The sequence below is a fragment of the Rhinopithecus bieti genome, unplaced genomic scaffold (assembly GCF_001698545.2).
Source record: "Rhinopithecus bieti isolate Rb0 unplaced genomic scaffold, ASM169854v2 scaffold_32597, whole genome shotgun sequence".
NCBI lineage: Eukaryota > Metazoa > Chordata > Mammalia > Primates > Cercopithecidae > Rhinopithecus > Rhinopithecus bieti.
The window spans coordinates 141,451-155,363 of record NW_016813826.1 but is presented as its reverse complement, the minus strand read 5'-3'; the positions used below and the strand labels follow the sequence as shown (position 1 = coordinate 155,363).

The 13,913-nt window shown below is 39.3% G+C and overlaps 1 protein-coding gene across 1 annotated transcript in view; it reads right to left on the bottom strand.

The window, feature by feature from the left end:
• Nucleotides 1–13,913, bottom strand: part of LIX1 (limb and CNS expressed 1) — a 51,909-nt gene that overhangs the window by 33,541 nt on the left and 4,455 nt on the right. The window lies entirely within an intron of this gene.

Here is a 13,913-nt window from a genome sequence, read left to right as displayed (position 1 = left end):
CCAAACTTTTATTTGCAAGTTGGATTCTGTAGCATGACAGTTTCAGTTTAAGTAGAGCTGGGTATGTGGATAGTGGGGTGTGAGGGCTTTTAGCTGTGAAAGAATATACTTTATTTAAATATATTTAAAGTATGTTAAAATATACAAGTTAACAAATGCAAATGTGTATATTTCTTAATGAGTAAGGCTCAAGAAGTGGTTTTGGTACCCTAATTAAAACAGTATAGCATTATTTCAAATTTACTCTATAAATTAATTTTTAATATAATTAAAATCTCATTCTGCTTTGAGCATTTGTCTTAGTAGACTTTATCCAAAGCTGTGATTATCTATGGTCCCCTTTCTCATTTCTCATAGACTCTTAAGCCTGCAAAGATTTAAGAAGAGAAAGTCAGAAAGAAGGAAACTCTTTCATGCTCCTTCTACCCCAATCTAAACGAGAATGAAAGGCAGTTGTGGAATAAGCAGGAGGCTGGAAAAATCCATGAGTGAAACTAATAACATGAAGACCTTGTTAAGAACAAGGTCTGTTCAAGTATTTCAGAAAACATAGTAATGGCTAGAGCCATATGTTTTAGATTAAATGACCTGTGATAGCCTGCAGAAGTTCCAGATCAAATTAGGTTGGTTTGTTTATCCTGTACTGCAAATTAAACTGTAGAAATTAACAAGGATAATAGAATTGTAGAGTCAAAAGTGACCTTATAGGTCATGTAGGCAAAGCCCTGCCTAATGCAGGAATTCCTTGCCAGCATTCCTGAGAGTTGCCCATCTGGCCTGTACCTGAACATGTGGAAGGACCTAGTACTTGCTACAACCTGAGGCAGCCTATTTCAACTGCTAATGGTTCTGTAAAAGGTCCTTTTAAGAGTGAACTGAAATCAGCTTTCCTGTAAGGTTCATGCAGAGGGTCTACTTCTCATTTCTGAGGCCTCAGAGAAGTTTATTTCCTTATCCACATGAGAGCCCACCACATGTCTGAAAGCAGCATAGGACATCTGTTGTTTTGCTTGCCTGGCATTCACTTCCCTTCTTGTGGAAATAGCACCGAGATGTTCCTTGAAGAATCATGTAGTCTCTAGGGGTGCAGGTGGGAATCTGGCCATATCCAAACCATTTAGGGACAATGAGTGTGTTGAAAATGTTGAAAGTTTCCATTTTCCAGTGGGGTTTCTGGAGCAGTAGGAGGTAAGCATGGCACTGCCTGAGCAAGAAGAAAATCTGGCTGAGAAGAAAGTCAGCCCAGAGAATGGTTCAGTAAAGAGATGGAGAAAGGCTAAGTTCTGACGACATAGCTTGAGCTCCTGGTTCCAGTTATGCCCATAATCCAGGATCCCTGATTGGACTTGAAGTTATCTAAACCAACCCATCTGGTTTTTCCTTAAGCCATTTTCAACTGGCATCTCTCACTTGCATATGAAAAGTACACTAAACAAATAACACTCATGTTTTTTCAAGTTCTAGATTAAATAGTTTTTGCTCTTTCAAATATGCTTCATGTAACATGGCATCTATGTACTTTGCCATTATCCTGAATATATTCTTGGATCTGCTTTAAAATTCTGGACAGTGACATTTTTCAGAGAGTCTGGAATATCTCAGAGTTTGATCTGGAGGCAAAAATCATTGTATAGCCACTTTCTAAGCTGTTTACTAGAGCACTGGGTGTCTGTACCTTCTCTGTAGGTCACTGATCAGCTTCATGGTATATAGTTCAGGCAAATTCTGGCAACTCCTAAGGAACTGGTTGCCTGTGTATATTTAAAAACTGCAGTGTTTAGTAATTTAAGAAGTGATTTGGGAAAGAAATCAGGAGAATGTTAAGAGTAGTGAGGGGATACTTGAATTAATCAATAAAATACACATTGAATGGTCAAGTTGAGAATTGGTCATTACAGAGCTTTTTAATTTTTTTGAAAATATTTGAAATAATATTTTCTACCAGTTGATATAATTCAAACTAGAATTAGAACTTTTATTTTCTAAACTATTTTTCTGTCCCCCACTCTCCTCCTTTTCCTCCTACCCCTGAGGAAACAAGTATCTATGAGCTAGCTGACTTGAGTCTCTGCTTGCAGTTGACCTCCAGAAGTCAGCAGAGATGTCCTGAAGATTGAAGACTGTAACTAATGCCAGTAGCCTGTTGCTCTTCTTGTCGACAAGGACTATTAGCCTCCTACTTTGTCAGTCAGTTGTTGACTGGTGTTTAGCTGAGAAGTGGAGCAGGAAGTTGAGGACCCATGATAATCTAGGTAAAATGCCTGACAATCTGGGGAAAATGAACACAAGAATTTTGGCATGTAAAGCTCTTGGGATTAAGGAGTTTGAAGGTATGCACTAAGTCAGATTTCTGTGTGAATAAAAGTTGAAGTTTTCAAAGTTTTCATTCTGCAATTTTGTAAGATTTCTCTGATGATCCCACAGATGTCATCACCCGCCAAGAGTGCAATATATATACATACAGACACACAATCCATCTTTCTATCTCTATCTCTTCTTGTCGACTCAAAAACCAGACAAATGAAGTGCAGAGGGAAGAAGGCCAGCTTGCCATTTGGAGTTCCAAAGATATACCAAAGATTGGTATATCAGAAAATACTCTATTTATGAAACACATGCTCCTTTATTTTGGGGGGTAGCATCAACAAGTTTTGTGGGCAATTTTAAAGAAAATATGAGCAGAGGGTCAAGAGCTGCTGAAGAAAATCACCCAGGTTTGAGAACAGGCGTCAATCAATACATAGTTAATCTCTAGGTGCAGTTGCACCTTCATTGCCCAGCCAATGATCCTGCCTTCCATGTTACAGAATAAACTTGAGCTACCAAGTGTGCAATATCTACCCCTATGTCTAGGGACGCATCTGCACAAATGCTCAGCTCCACCTTTTTTCCTACAGTCTCAAATGAATTTGTGCTGCTTTTCCTGGAAATTGTTCTCTTAGTCACTCCCATGGCCTATTTTTAAAAGTTCCCTCCTTATTCACTCTTTCCCAGCAGCCAAAGCTGTGCTCAAAACAACTATTAAATGAATAAATGAATGAATCAATCAATTAAATGAAACACTCAATCTTGGAACTATGTCTGGCTACTAGTTATTAAAATGCTCCCAATATAGCCAAACTGCTAGAAAGAATATTCCACATTGACTATCTCTGCTTCCTCATATTCCATTGATTTTTAACCCACCGCAAGTAATATAGGCTTTCCTCTACATTATTCCACTGAAATTCCTACAAATAGTACCAATTCCTGGTTTTCAGTCCTTATTTACTTGACTTGTTAGCTGTATTTGACAAAGCTGATAACTTTCTTCCAGAAACCTTGTTTCCCTAGGCTTTTCCTCCTCAGTCTGCATCTCTTCCTAATCATTTCTCCTTGGTGTCCTTTGTGAATTTCTCTTCCTCTGCTCACTACTCATGTTGACTAGCACGGAAATTCTGTCTTGTCTCCTCTTGCTTCTCTTCCAGCTATTCTCCTTGAATGACAGAACCTACCATAATAAACACACACAGCTCCCAAACTATTCTCCTGCATCTCCAATTTTTTTATCAGACACTGCCATTTGGATGTTGCAAAACCTCAACATATTTTCAAACTCAACTCATTTTCTTTTTCATAAACTCTTCTCTTCCTCTGAATTACTTTTCTTTCTCCTGAGTTACAAAAAAAAAAAAAAAAAAAAAAAAAAAAAGGTGATGTCATCATCTACCTAGTTACCTAAATCAGAAACTGGGCATAAACCTTAAACTTCATTTCCTCTTTCAATATCTAATAAATGCCCAAGTTTCTCCGGGCACGGTGGCTCAAGCCTGTAATCCCAGCACTTTGGGAGGTCGAGGCAGGCAGCTCACGAGGTCAGGAGATCGAGACCATCCTGGCTAATACGGTGAAACCCCGGCTCTACTGAAAAAAACACACAAAAAATTAGCCGGGCGCGGTGGCAGGCGCCTGTAGTCCCAGCTACTCAGGAGGCTGAAGCAGGAGAATGGTGTGAACCCGGGAGGCAGAACTTGCAGTGAGCCAAGATTTCACCACTGCACTTCAGCCTGGGTGATAGAGTGAGACTCCATCTCAAAAAAAAAAAAAAAAAATGCCCAAGTTTTGTCAGTTTCATATCCTGATGTCTCCCATCAGCATCAGTTTCTTTCAGTCTATACTGCCATTACTGCATTGGTTCATGCTTACTGTATCTCATCAAGCATACCACAATACCCTCCTGACTCCAACCAGCCTCCCATCCAACCTATACTCCCACTGTTTTCAGGGTAATATCACTGAATCTCATAGCTGATCAAATCACTCATATCTTCAAATCCTTCTGTGAGTCCCTTATTAACTATGGAATGAATAACTCCTTGGCAAGGCATAGAAGACCCTGTGTCTCACTATTCTCTCTTGTCCTAACCTCCTCTCAAGTTCACCCTCTGGGTTCCTCACTCCATATGCTTCTTATGCTTCTCAAAAGCCAGTACTTCCATTCATCCTCCTGGAATGCCCTTCTTTCCACTGTCTATTGTCTTCTTGAATGGTACCTACTCTTTTTCAAGACTTGCTTCCAGCATCAGTTTCTCAAAACAAAACAAAATAATCTCAAAGCCTTTGCTAATGAAAGTGTACCGCCCACCCCCAAGAAACATCATGGATATCACTTGGGAACTTGTTAAAAATGCAGAATCTGAGGCTCCACCCTAAGCCTTCTGAACTATAATCTCCTTCTTCACAAGATTTTAAAAAAAAAAGCAAAAAACCTGATGCATGTGAAAATGTGAGAAGCCTTGCTGTAGGAAGTGATGATTCCTATCCTCCTTATGTACTTATTATATGCATTTTCCCTTTTCATCCTTACAGCACCCCTTGAAATAGGTATTATCATCCACAGCCTACAAAGGAAAAAAAAAAAGAAGTTGAAAGTGTAATCACACAGCTAGTAAGTCTTGGACCTAGGATTTTTAACCTAGTTTTGCTTCTACAGTCCATGTCCTTGGTTCATCCTGAGTTACTCTGTAATATAATAGAACTTAAGTTATTTTCATGCTGTCTATCTGTAATATAAACAATGCTCATTAGAGAAAGAATTATATCATTTTCCCCACAACCCCTGGAACATAGTAGAAACATAATAAATGTTTGCCAAGTATTTGAATATTATCAAAAGTATAGAAGATGGGCTGCATTTGTCAGGCTGTTGGTAGTGTAGGTATGGAAGACTTCCCCAAGAATTACTTCATTTACCTTTTTCTGTGGGCCATTTTCCCAACACTTGTTCTTGACAAAGTCAAATGAAAGAAAAGACTTTATTTGTACATTTTCAAACAAGTCATATGACGTGTTTCCAGCTTGGAACTGTCCTTCGTAATGAGCAGTCCATGTGCATGTAAACACACATCCGTATCATCAATCTTCAACCAACTGCTCTGGTTTAAGCAATGGTGTAAATAACCACAGACTGGCTCAGGAGGGGCTGTGACTGAGCCTCTCATTCCAGCCCTTTCAAGGAACAAAGGAGGGATCTCAAGAGAAATAAGAGGCAATGACAGAGACTGCTGAGGGGCTTGGTTTCCCCGGTAGAGGGACATGAGCCTTCTGGCAAGGCCAGGTCTCTACCTGATTGTGCCTCCCACCTCAGGGTCAGGAAGCTACAGTCAAAAACATATTATCTTTGGCTTTGCATTATTTCTCCAAAAGTTTAGTAAAGTTCTTTTTGAAATGTTTCTACTCTCTCCCAGTGGACACTAAAGGGAAGGGGCTTTATCCACAGCCAGGACAAGATAAATCAGTCATACAGCGAATCTAGACACTGGACACAGGTAGCAGTGACTCCTAAGCCAGAGCTCTGGAGAAAGCCGAGAGGTAGCAGTTGGGCTGACGCTGAATTAAGGATGAGCTGAGCAACACTTCTGGTTCTGCCTTTAACTTTCACAAACCATCTTTTGGGTTTGCTTTTGTCAAGGTAACTGATGTTTAACTGATAAAGTTACAATAAAGAAGCAGAATATCAAATCCCTTGCGGAGGCAAGGGACATAAGAAGTAGAAGGAGAGAGAACTGTTAGGAGGAGTATTAATAATATCATGAAATCCAGTTCCTTTTTGTGATTTCTATCAGCTTATAACTGCTGACAGTAAAGAAAGCAGTGTACCTCTGAAGTGACTTTGCAGATCGAGATTCTTAATTCATTCTACTGCCCCTCATTGCTTTCACTAACACAGCGATAGGCCCCTGCAGGAGTTTTAAATATTTTGTTTTTCAATAACAAGAAAATGTACTATGTAGTTTATAGACATTAGTGTGGCTACTTTCTTCTTCACTGTGTTTTGAAATTTGAACACAACAGAGTTTTCAGAGTAGTATTACATCCCCAAGCAAGTCTCTTTGTAAGTGAGGTTTTCATTTTCCCCTTCCTGAAGCTTCCTTTTTTAATTATAAAGTTCAGCATTGAGGCTTTCCCAGCTAACTGATGAAGACATCCAGCAACATGGAACACCTTGGTTATCTAACCCTTGACCCTCTCCAGCATAAATTCATGATTGGCTTCAGCCTGGACAGTCTCATTATACCTCCCTGCACACATGTTGCTTATTTGTTATCTGTACCTTGGTTCAAGTTCTCCCTCCTATTTTGAGTGTTTGGTCCCTCCCCTCCCTTCCTTCTATCCAGTTTACTCCCACACTTCAGGGGAAACAACACCTCCTCCATTGTGCCTCACTCACTGGCTCCTTCCCACTTGCACCTCCTTTTCTGAACTCTTATTCCGTGAGTGGCCCTATGTCTTAGCACTTAATCTCCTATAAACCATGCTAATAAAATGGATGTGGTGCTCCTGGCTAAATGTATCCAGTTAGACTTGGCTGTACTTTCTTCTGGCCAGAGGAATGAAATGCCTTGTGTTAACAATTCATGTTATAGAATACAGTTTTCTGTTATTTAACTCACAGCAGACTGGCATTCTAGAGGGTAACAACTCTGGCTCATTCTTCTCTGTAGCCTCCTTGATATCCAGCACAGGCTGGATACTCACCTAGAAGCAGTCATTGAATTCATCTGGAATCCAAGAAACCTCGACATAGTCTAAAGAGCTTTAGTGCAATTGAATGAACATGTAGAAAGTAAGTGAAGTCCCTGTGATCCACAGCGCTGTCAGGACTTAATTCTGGAATAGGAGGTTTCATGGATAGACGACCATGGTGTTCACACAACATGGGTGTGTTGGTGGCAATCATGTCTCAGCTGGAGATGGCAAAGTGGATAGAGAGAGATGAAGCCTGGTCAGGGTAGAAACATGGTTGCTGACTGCCTACTCACTTGGGTTGTGAGTAGGCAGTCAGTTGTACCTTCACAAGAACTAGTGCGTAGGAAAGTCCTGAACAGGGATAATAAGTCTGTTTGTCTTGGATGCCAACACTAATTGATTTACGTAGACTGCCTGAAGCACTCTGTTGAAAAGAATTGAAAAATACCATATGGGATCAGTGGAACAGAACACCATAATTAACCTGCAATGTGGCATTGGCATGTCTATGTGCTGACTCTGACCTTGATGCTATGAAGTAATAGAAAAATCCAAGACAGGTCTCGGCCCACGGAGATTTACAATCCAACTGGAGAAATAATATATTCATCATATAATTAGTGAACAAAATATTAGAGTGCTAAATTGTGGAACAGAGACGATATTAAAGTGACGTGTAAAATGTAAAATTTATGGCAGAATAATTAAATAAATGCAAGGGGAAGAGTAGATGAATGTGGGCTGAAAAGGTCAGGAAAAATTTGTGTAGGAAAAAGGCCTAAGCTGAGCCCTTCTCGGAGGAATGAGGTTGAGGGAGGGATGGGGGAAGGGAGAGAAATAATGATACTCCCACTGAGGAACTGTGTAGGGAGCAATAGGAAAGAGTGCCAGTAGGAAGGGATATGATTTGACAAGAGACAGGGTGAGAGGACTTAGCTTATTTTAATAACTGGATGTGAACCCCATTGCCCTGGTGCCCCAGCTTTACCCAAGCAGGTGAGAAGGGTAGGAACAGAGTCCCTTGTCCTTTGCTCTTGCCGAAGGTGCTGTGCTGCCTGTGCTGGCTTCATCCATGAAGAGGTGGAGCCAGGAGGAAGGGCCTGGATCTCCAGAGATAATGTGCGGTTGCTCTTGTATATCTGGGTGAGCCCAAGGTAGGACATTTCTCTGAGAGGTGCCTGGGCAGAAAAATCCACTAGAAGTGAGTAGGAGATGAGTAAGCAAAAGAGTGTTCCTTCTGCAGCCTGGAAGGAGATGAAGCCCCTTCAGAGAAGGGCATCAGTAATTGGACACCCAGAGGACATCATAATCAACATTCAGGGCTTATCATGTGTGTATATAGACAATTATATTTGTATTCTCACAGATTGGACACAATGCAGATGCCAGTAAGGATATATGATCTATGTTTTCATAGGGAAAGTTTGAGATGTAGAGAGTTTAAATGCTCTGTGGATTATAGGGTTTGTTATAGAAGAGTCCTCAAATACAGGCATGAGTTCATTACACAATAAAACATGCACTGAATCTTGTCTCTCCACTTTTTATCAACAGACAGGCAGTTTCCTTAGTAGTTAAAAAAACTGTTCTCTGAAGCCACACTGTCTGGGTTTGAATCCTGTTTCTATCACTGCAAGATATCTAACCACCCCATGCCTCAGTTCTTCATCTGTGGAATGTAGTGTTTATATCACCAGGGTGCTGTAAGGCTTGAAATGGAAAATGCTCAGAAAAGAACTTCACACATAGTAAGTACTAGAGTGTTAGCTATTATTTGTGACTGGAGGAGGTAAAGGAAGAAAAGAAAAGGCATGAATATATGTTTTCATATTGCATCTTTGAAACTAACTGTTCCTGTATTGGAAACTAAGTCATTAAATAGTCTAAAAATAGTCTACAACCTGAAGATTCTCTAATTGAACACATTGTGCTATTTATTTCCAAGATAGGTGCAGAGTTCAGGGATAGAAAAGAGAAAGATCTTTTGATAACATTTCACTGGTAAAGTTTGAACTCCCTGATAGCCAGAAAATAATGGATAAAATGCTACATGTCTCAAAATTTGAAAATGTGGGTTTTTTTGGTCCCAATTTTTCACTTTCCAATGGAAGCTAAAGGCAATAGACCTGCTCCTAGCAAAAACTACCATGAGGAGCTAATCTTATTTTAAATTAATTTTCATAACAGTGTATGCTTCAGGAAAGTAGAAACAATATAGTTCATTGCTCAGTTCAATTACCTAATATGACACAAGTCCTGCATAGAAGACAGTCATTTGTTCACAAAAGGGATCTTAAAATCCATTATAAATTTGATAAAAAAAAAAAAAAAAACAAATTTCTTTAAGACTTACATGAGGAAATATTCTAGCTGGGTAGAATTTCCCTTGTCAAAAACAAAGACAAATTGGAAAGGCTGCCATTTAAGGATAAATCATTAAGAGGCTTTCAAGATGATTACCGTATTTCTTTCTTTCTTTTTTTTTTTTTTTTTTTTTGAGATGGAGTTTCGCTTTTGTCACCCAGCTGGTGTGTAATGGCACTTTCTCAGCTCACTGTAGCCTCCAGCTCCCGGGTTGAAGTGATTCTCCTGCCTCAGCTTCCTGAGTAGCTGGGAGTACACGCGCCTAACACCAACCCAGCTAATTTTTGTATTTTTAGTAGAGATGGTGTTTCACCATGTTGGTCAAGCTAGTCTTGAACTCCTGACCTCAGGTGATCCACCCGCCTGGGCCTCCCAAAGTGCTGGGATTACAGGCGTGAGCCACCGTGCCTGGCCGCCATATTTCTAAATTGATTCTCTGCCTCTGAACAGATGGATTTATGTTATGTAATATTTTAATATAACCTTTAATTAAATTATCCCTAGCAGGTGATATTTTAAAATAAAGTTAATTAGTATTTTGTATTTTAGCAATCCAATCATGTGCAACTTGTTTTTACCAATGTTACTTCCTAGTTTTCTTGAGGAACAACGGGAAAAGGACTCCTACATAATTTAAAGGGTAAGCTCAATATGTGACACAAATTTACCATTCATCAAAATGAGTTGAAAAATGCGGTACCTTTGGGTCTTGCGCTGGTCTTAGCTGAACCCCAGGACACTGACAAACAGAGTTGCTGTCTAGTTGTTTATAACCATACTCAGCCTTTGCCAAGTTTTGGCCAGGCTAATGGAATCTTGTGGACACACAGGGTACAACATGTAGGAATCACGGGCCCCTTTTCTTTTGTGTAGTCACTTTTAAAGGTAGCCACAACACACAGCAGGACTGAGACAGCTTGGAGTCTTGCTTTGTTCCCAGCAGAGGGACTTTCCTTTGGTAATGCTCCCAAGTCAGAGCTTAACTCTTCAGCAACTGGAAAGCTGGTTGTGTTTCTTCTTTTGTTTGCTTTTTTTTTTTTTTTTACTTTTTTCATGCCCACCCCTTACCCCAAACATTTTCCTGAGGAAATTATGATCCTTCAGGTTGTTTTACAAAGTTAACCTCTCAGGAGACTCTGCAAAACATGCAAAAGGGATATCATTCTTCTTTGTTTAATTTTCACCTTTAAAATTTAAAACCAATGAACTGTAAATCCTTTTAGGGGAAAATTTAAATAACACTTACTTTATGTATATTTGGAAGCATGGGGTAATTTTTTGAGGAGGGAGGGGAAAATTAATGAAGATGTAAGAGGGAATCACAAAGACAAACTAAAGTAAAAAGTTATTAAGTATCCCATAGTTAAGCAGCACGCCTGATTTCACATGTGTGGTTTATATGTGCACATTGGGTCAGATGATGTCATCCAGTCTCAAAAACTGCATAAAATAGAAGCCTGATGTACCCTATTTATCCAATGAGAAAGTACACATCTTTCTCACATTCTATTGGATAATGACATTACACTGTATTTAAAAGAAACTTTAGGGGACCAATGATTTTAGACAACCAATAAAGGATTAGTCACGCTGGTTGCTCTGCTGATCAGTTCTTCTTAGTCAAAATGGTCAAATAAGTGTAAATGTGGCTTTGTATAACGCATCTTCCTTCCCTGGAAACAGTCATTAGAAGAATGCTCAAGATCCTGCCACAGCTATCTAACCAGGGTCTATGTACAAGGCACAGAGTTTGGCTCTAAAGAGCATGGTGCATGCATGGCTTTGGTGACTCACAGTTGGGGGTAGATCCAGTGGATGAATGTAAGAATGGGCAATTTAAGCCATTGTGCCAACATGGCATATGGAATGATTCTGAGAGAGTGTGATAGGGCCAACCCACGGCAGAGCTCTAGCGGAGCGGGTGTGTTTGTCTTTGGAGCCCTGACTTTCTTGATGCTCTGTTCTCTTTCATCTGACTGTCAACTTAACCCTGCAGGTAATTAGCCTGTGATAATGGAGTCAGAGGATAAATGGCTTAAAAGGGTCTTGGCACAGTTTATTTCATCGTAAAGGAGAACACCTGACAATGGGGAGAATCATCCCCCCTTTATTTGAGGAAGAAAAATGAACCAATTGGCAATCCAAAAATGTCTGATTGTGCACCTGCTAGGTGTGTGTCCCTGTGTGAGGTACCTGGGGGTTACAGGAAAGTACAAGGTACAGCTCTGCCCTCCTGGAACTTACAACTTAAGTGTGGACAAAAACACCCCAGTGAAGCCGTAACACTTCGTACAGAGCCACATGAGGGAAATGTAAACTAAATAGCACAGGCCATAAGTGCCAAAGGAGTGGTGCCTAAATGATGGTTTCTCACAGCTGCTTAACGGGATGAGATCAAAATAGGGATCAACTGATTATCATTGCAGGAGGAAAAAAAAAAAGCAAAACCATAATTCAAACATTTCATGGACACCAGAGAAAAAAATATAAAGAATTATGGGGAGTGTAATAATTGTCTATTTTGTCAATATTAATCTTTCAATAGGATTCTTTTTTTTCTTTTTCTTTTAAAATATAAATGTTTTAACTACCTTGACATACTAAACTTTTATGGGCATTTGAACATGGAGGTAAAGAAGTAAGAGCTTTTGGGGTTAAAACATCAATATGAAATGTATTACAAAAAGAAGATTCTTTTATGAAAGGCTTCTAAAGTTGTCCTACATTTCTTAAATCAATCTGTAGCACATAATCAGTAAAACCGTGCCATTTAAACAGAAGATCATAACTTAGAAACTCAGCCTTATGCATCTGTATCGTATTATGGGCTGTAACTTAACACGTGAGTTTCAGAAGTTGTTAAAATTGAGTTCAGACTAACAAATCTTAACTGTTAAAAACAACAGCAACCACCACCGAAAACCTCTGGTGAGATGGGAGAGCAGTCAATGAAGTCCTGGATTTGATCTCGCAGAACAGGTGTCTATCATATTTGATTTTGATCTGTTAAATCTCACTTATCTATGATAAATAAATGTACTAGGACAGATATGGCCATAAAGTGATCAAGAAGCTACCTATTTTTTCCACTTTAAAAACCTGTCTTCTGGGGTTGAGACTTTTATACACTTGACTGTAAACTCTGTCAAATGTATATTTACTGAAAAAAGAAAAAGAACCAGCTCTTATGCCATTGATAGTTATACTAAAATTTACATTTTTCCCTTAGTATAAATTCAAATAAAAATAGGCCCTATAATAAATCAAGTAAAATTCGCATTTGAATAGGCTTCAGACAAACAGGCATCCATAGTTTAGATGCTAAAATTAGCAGAGTTCAAATTACTGTAATTAAGATGCACTCATTATTTTAAAATAAGCTACAAAGCACTATAAGGTTTATTTTTGTTTGGCTGGTTTTTTGTGGTTTTAAACTGTATTTTTTCAGGGGTGGTGGAATGCAATGCTATATGTATAGGGATTTTACTGCACAATAATCTTTAGCCTTTACATCCTACTCCATTCCTTTCTGTGAAATGTGAAAACTATAAATTTATCAGCAAATTTATTTTCACGTAATGTACTAAAAAGCATGGGTTGGATAAAGTACTTGACTCCTGAGGATTCTTGCTCTCTCATGCTGCATATAGCTAGATTCATGATTACTAAGATGTTTTTAATAGCCCTGTAGTCTGGTCCAGTTTTTCCAAAGGGTAAAAAACGTACTCTTTGAAGTAAAGTATTCACCTATCTGATATAAATAAAACCTTTCATGCAGAAATATGTTCTCCCAAATGGAATAGTTAATGCACCTCAAATATGTGAGAAATTTGCTTCCAATTTTTCAATGCTTACTAAAGGATCCATCTTAGTTTTTCATTATAAAATTTGGGAAAAAATATCAGTGAAATCTTACACGTCACTTCATAAGTCAGTGCTAGAAACCAACTCATTCTCATGGCTACAGTGACAATGAAGATACTTTTTAAACAATCTTTTTGAGAAAGTTTGCCCTGATTTTGGCCTTCAGTCAGTGAAAGTGGTTTCTCCCCATAGGCATGTTTGACATTCACAAATCTTGCATCTTATCTGAGTTGGCAAACGGTTTCTTGCTAAGAAAAAGCTGCAGTTTTCCCTAACTTAGGTATCCGGATGTGTACCTCCAACCAATGTCAATATAAACTTTTCCCCAATGCAACATAAGGCCATAAACTTCCAGAACTAATTGAGGATCACTGTTAACTCCAGTGGCTCCCTATTGCAGGCATGTCAGCATGACCCAACCTGCCTCCTCAGTCTGTCACTGCCTCCCCCACCACACGGTTCTTGTATTGCCCAATTTGTCTTTGGACAAGCTGTGCTATCTCATCAAAAATTATCTTCCTCTTGGCCAGACGCGGTGGCTCACACCTGTAATCCCAGCACTTTGGGAGGCCAAGGTGGGCGGATCACGAGGTCAGGAGATCGAGACCATCCTGGCTAACATGGTGAAACCCCGTCTCTACTAAAAATACAAAAAAAAAGAAAGAAAGAAAGAAAGA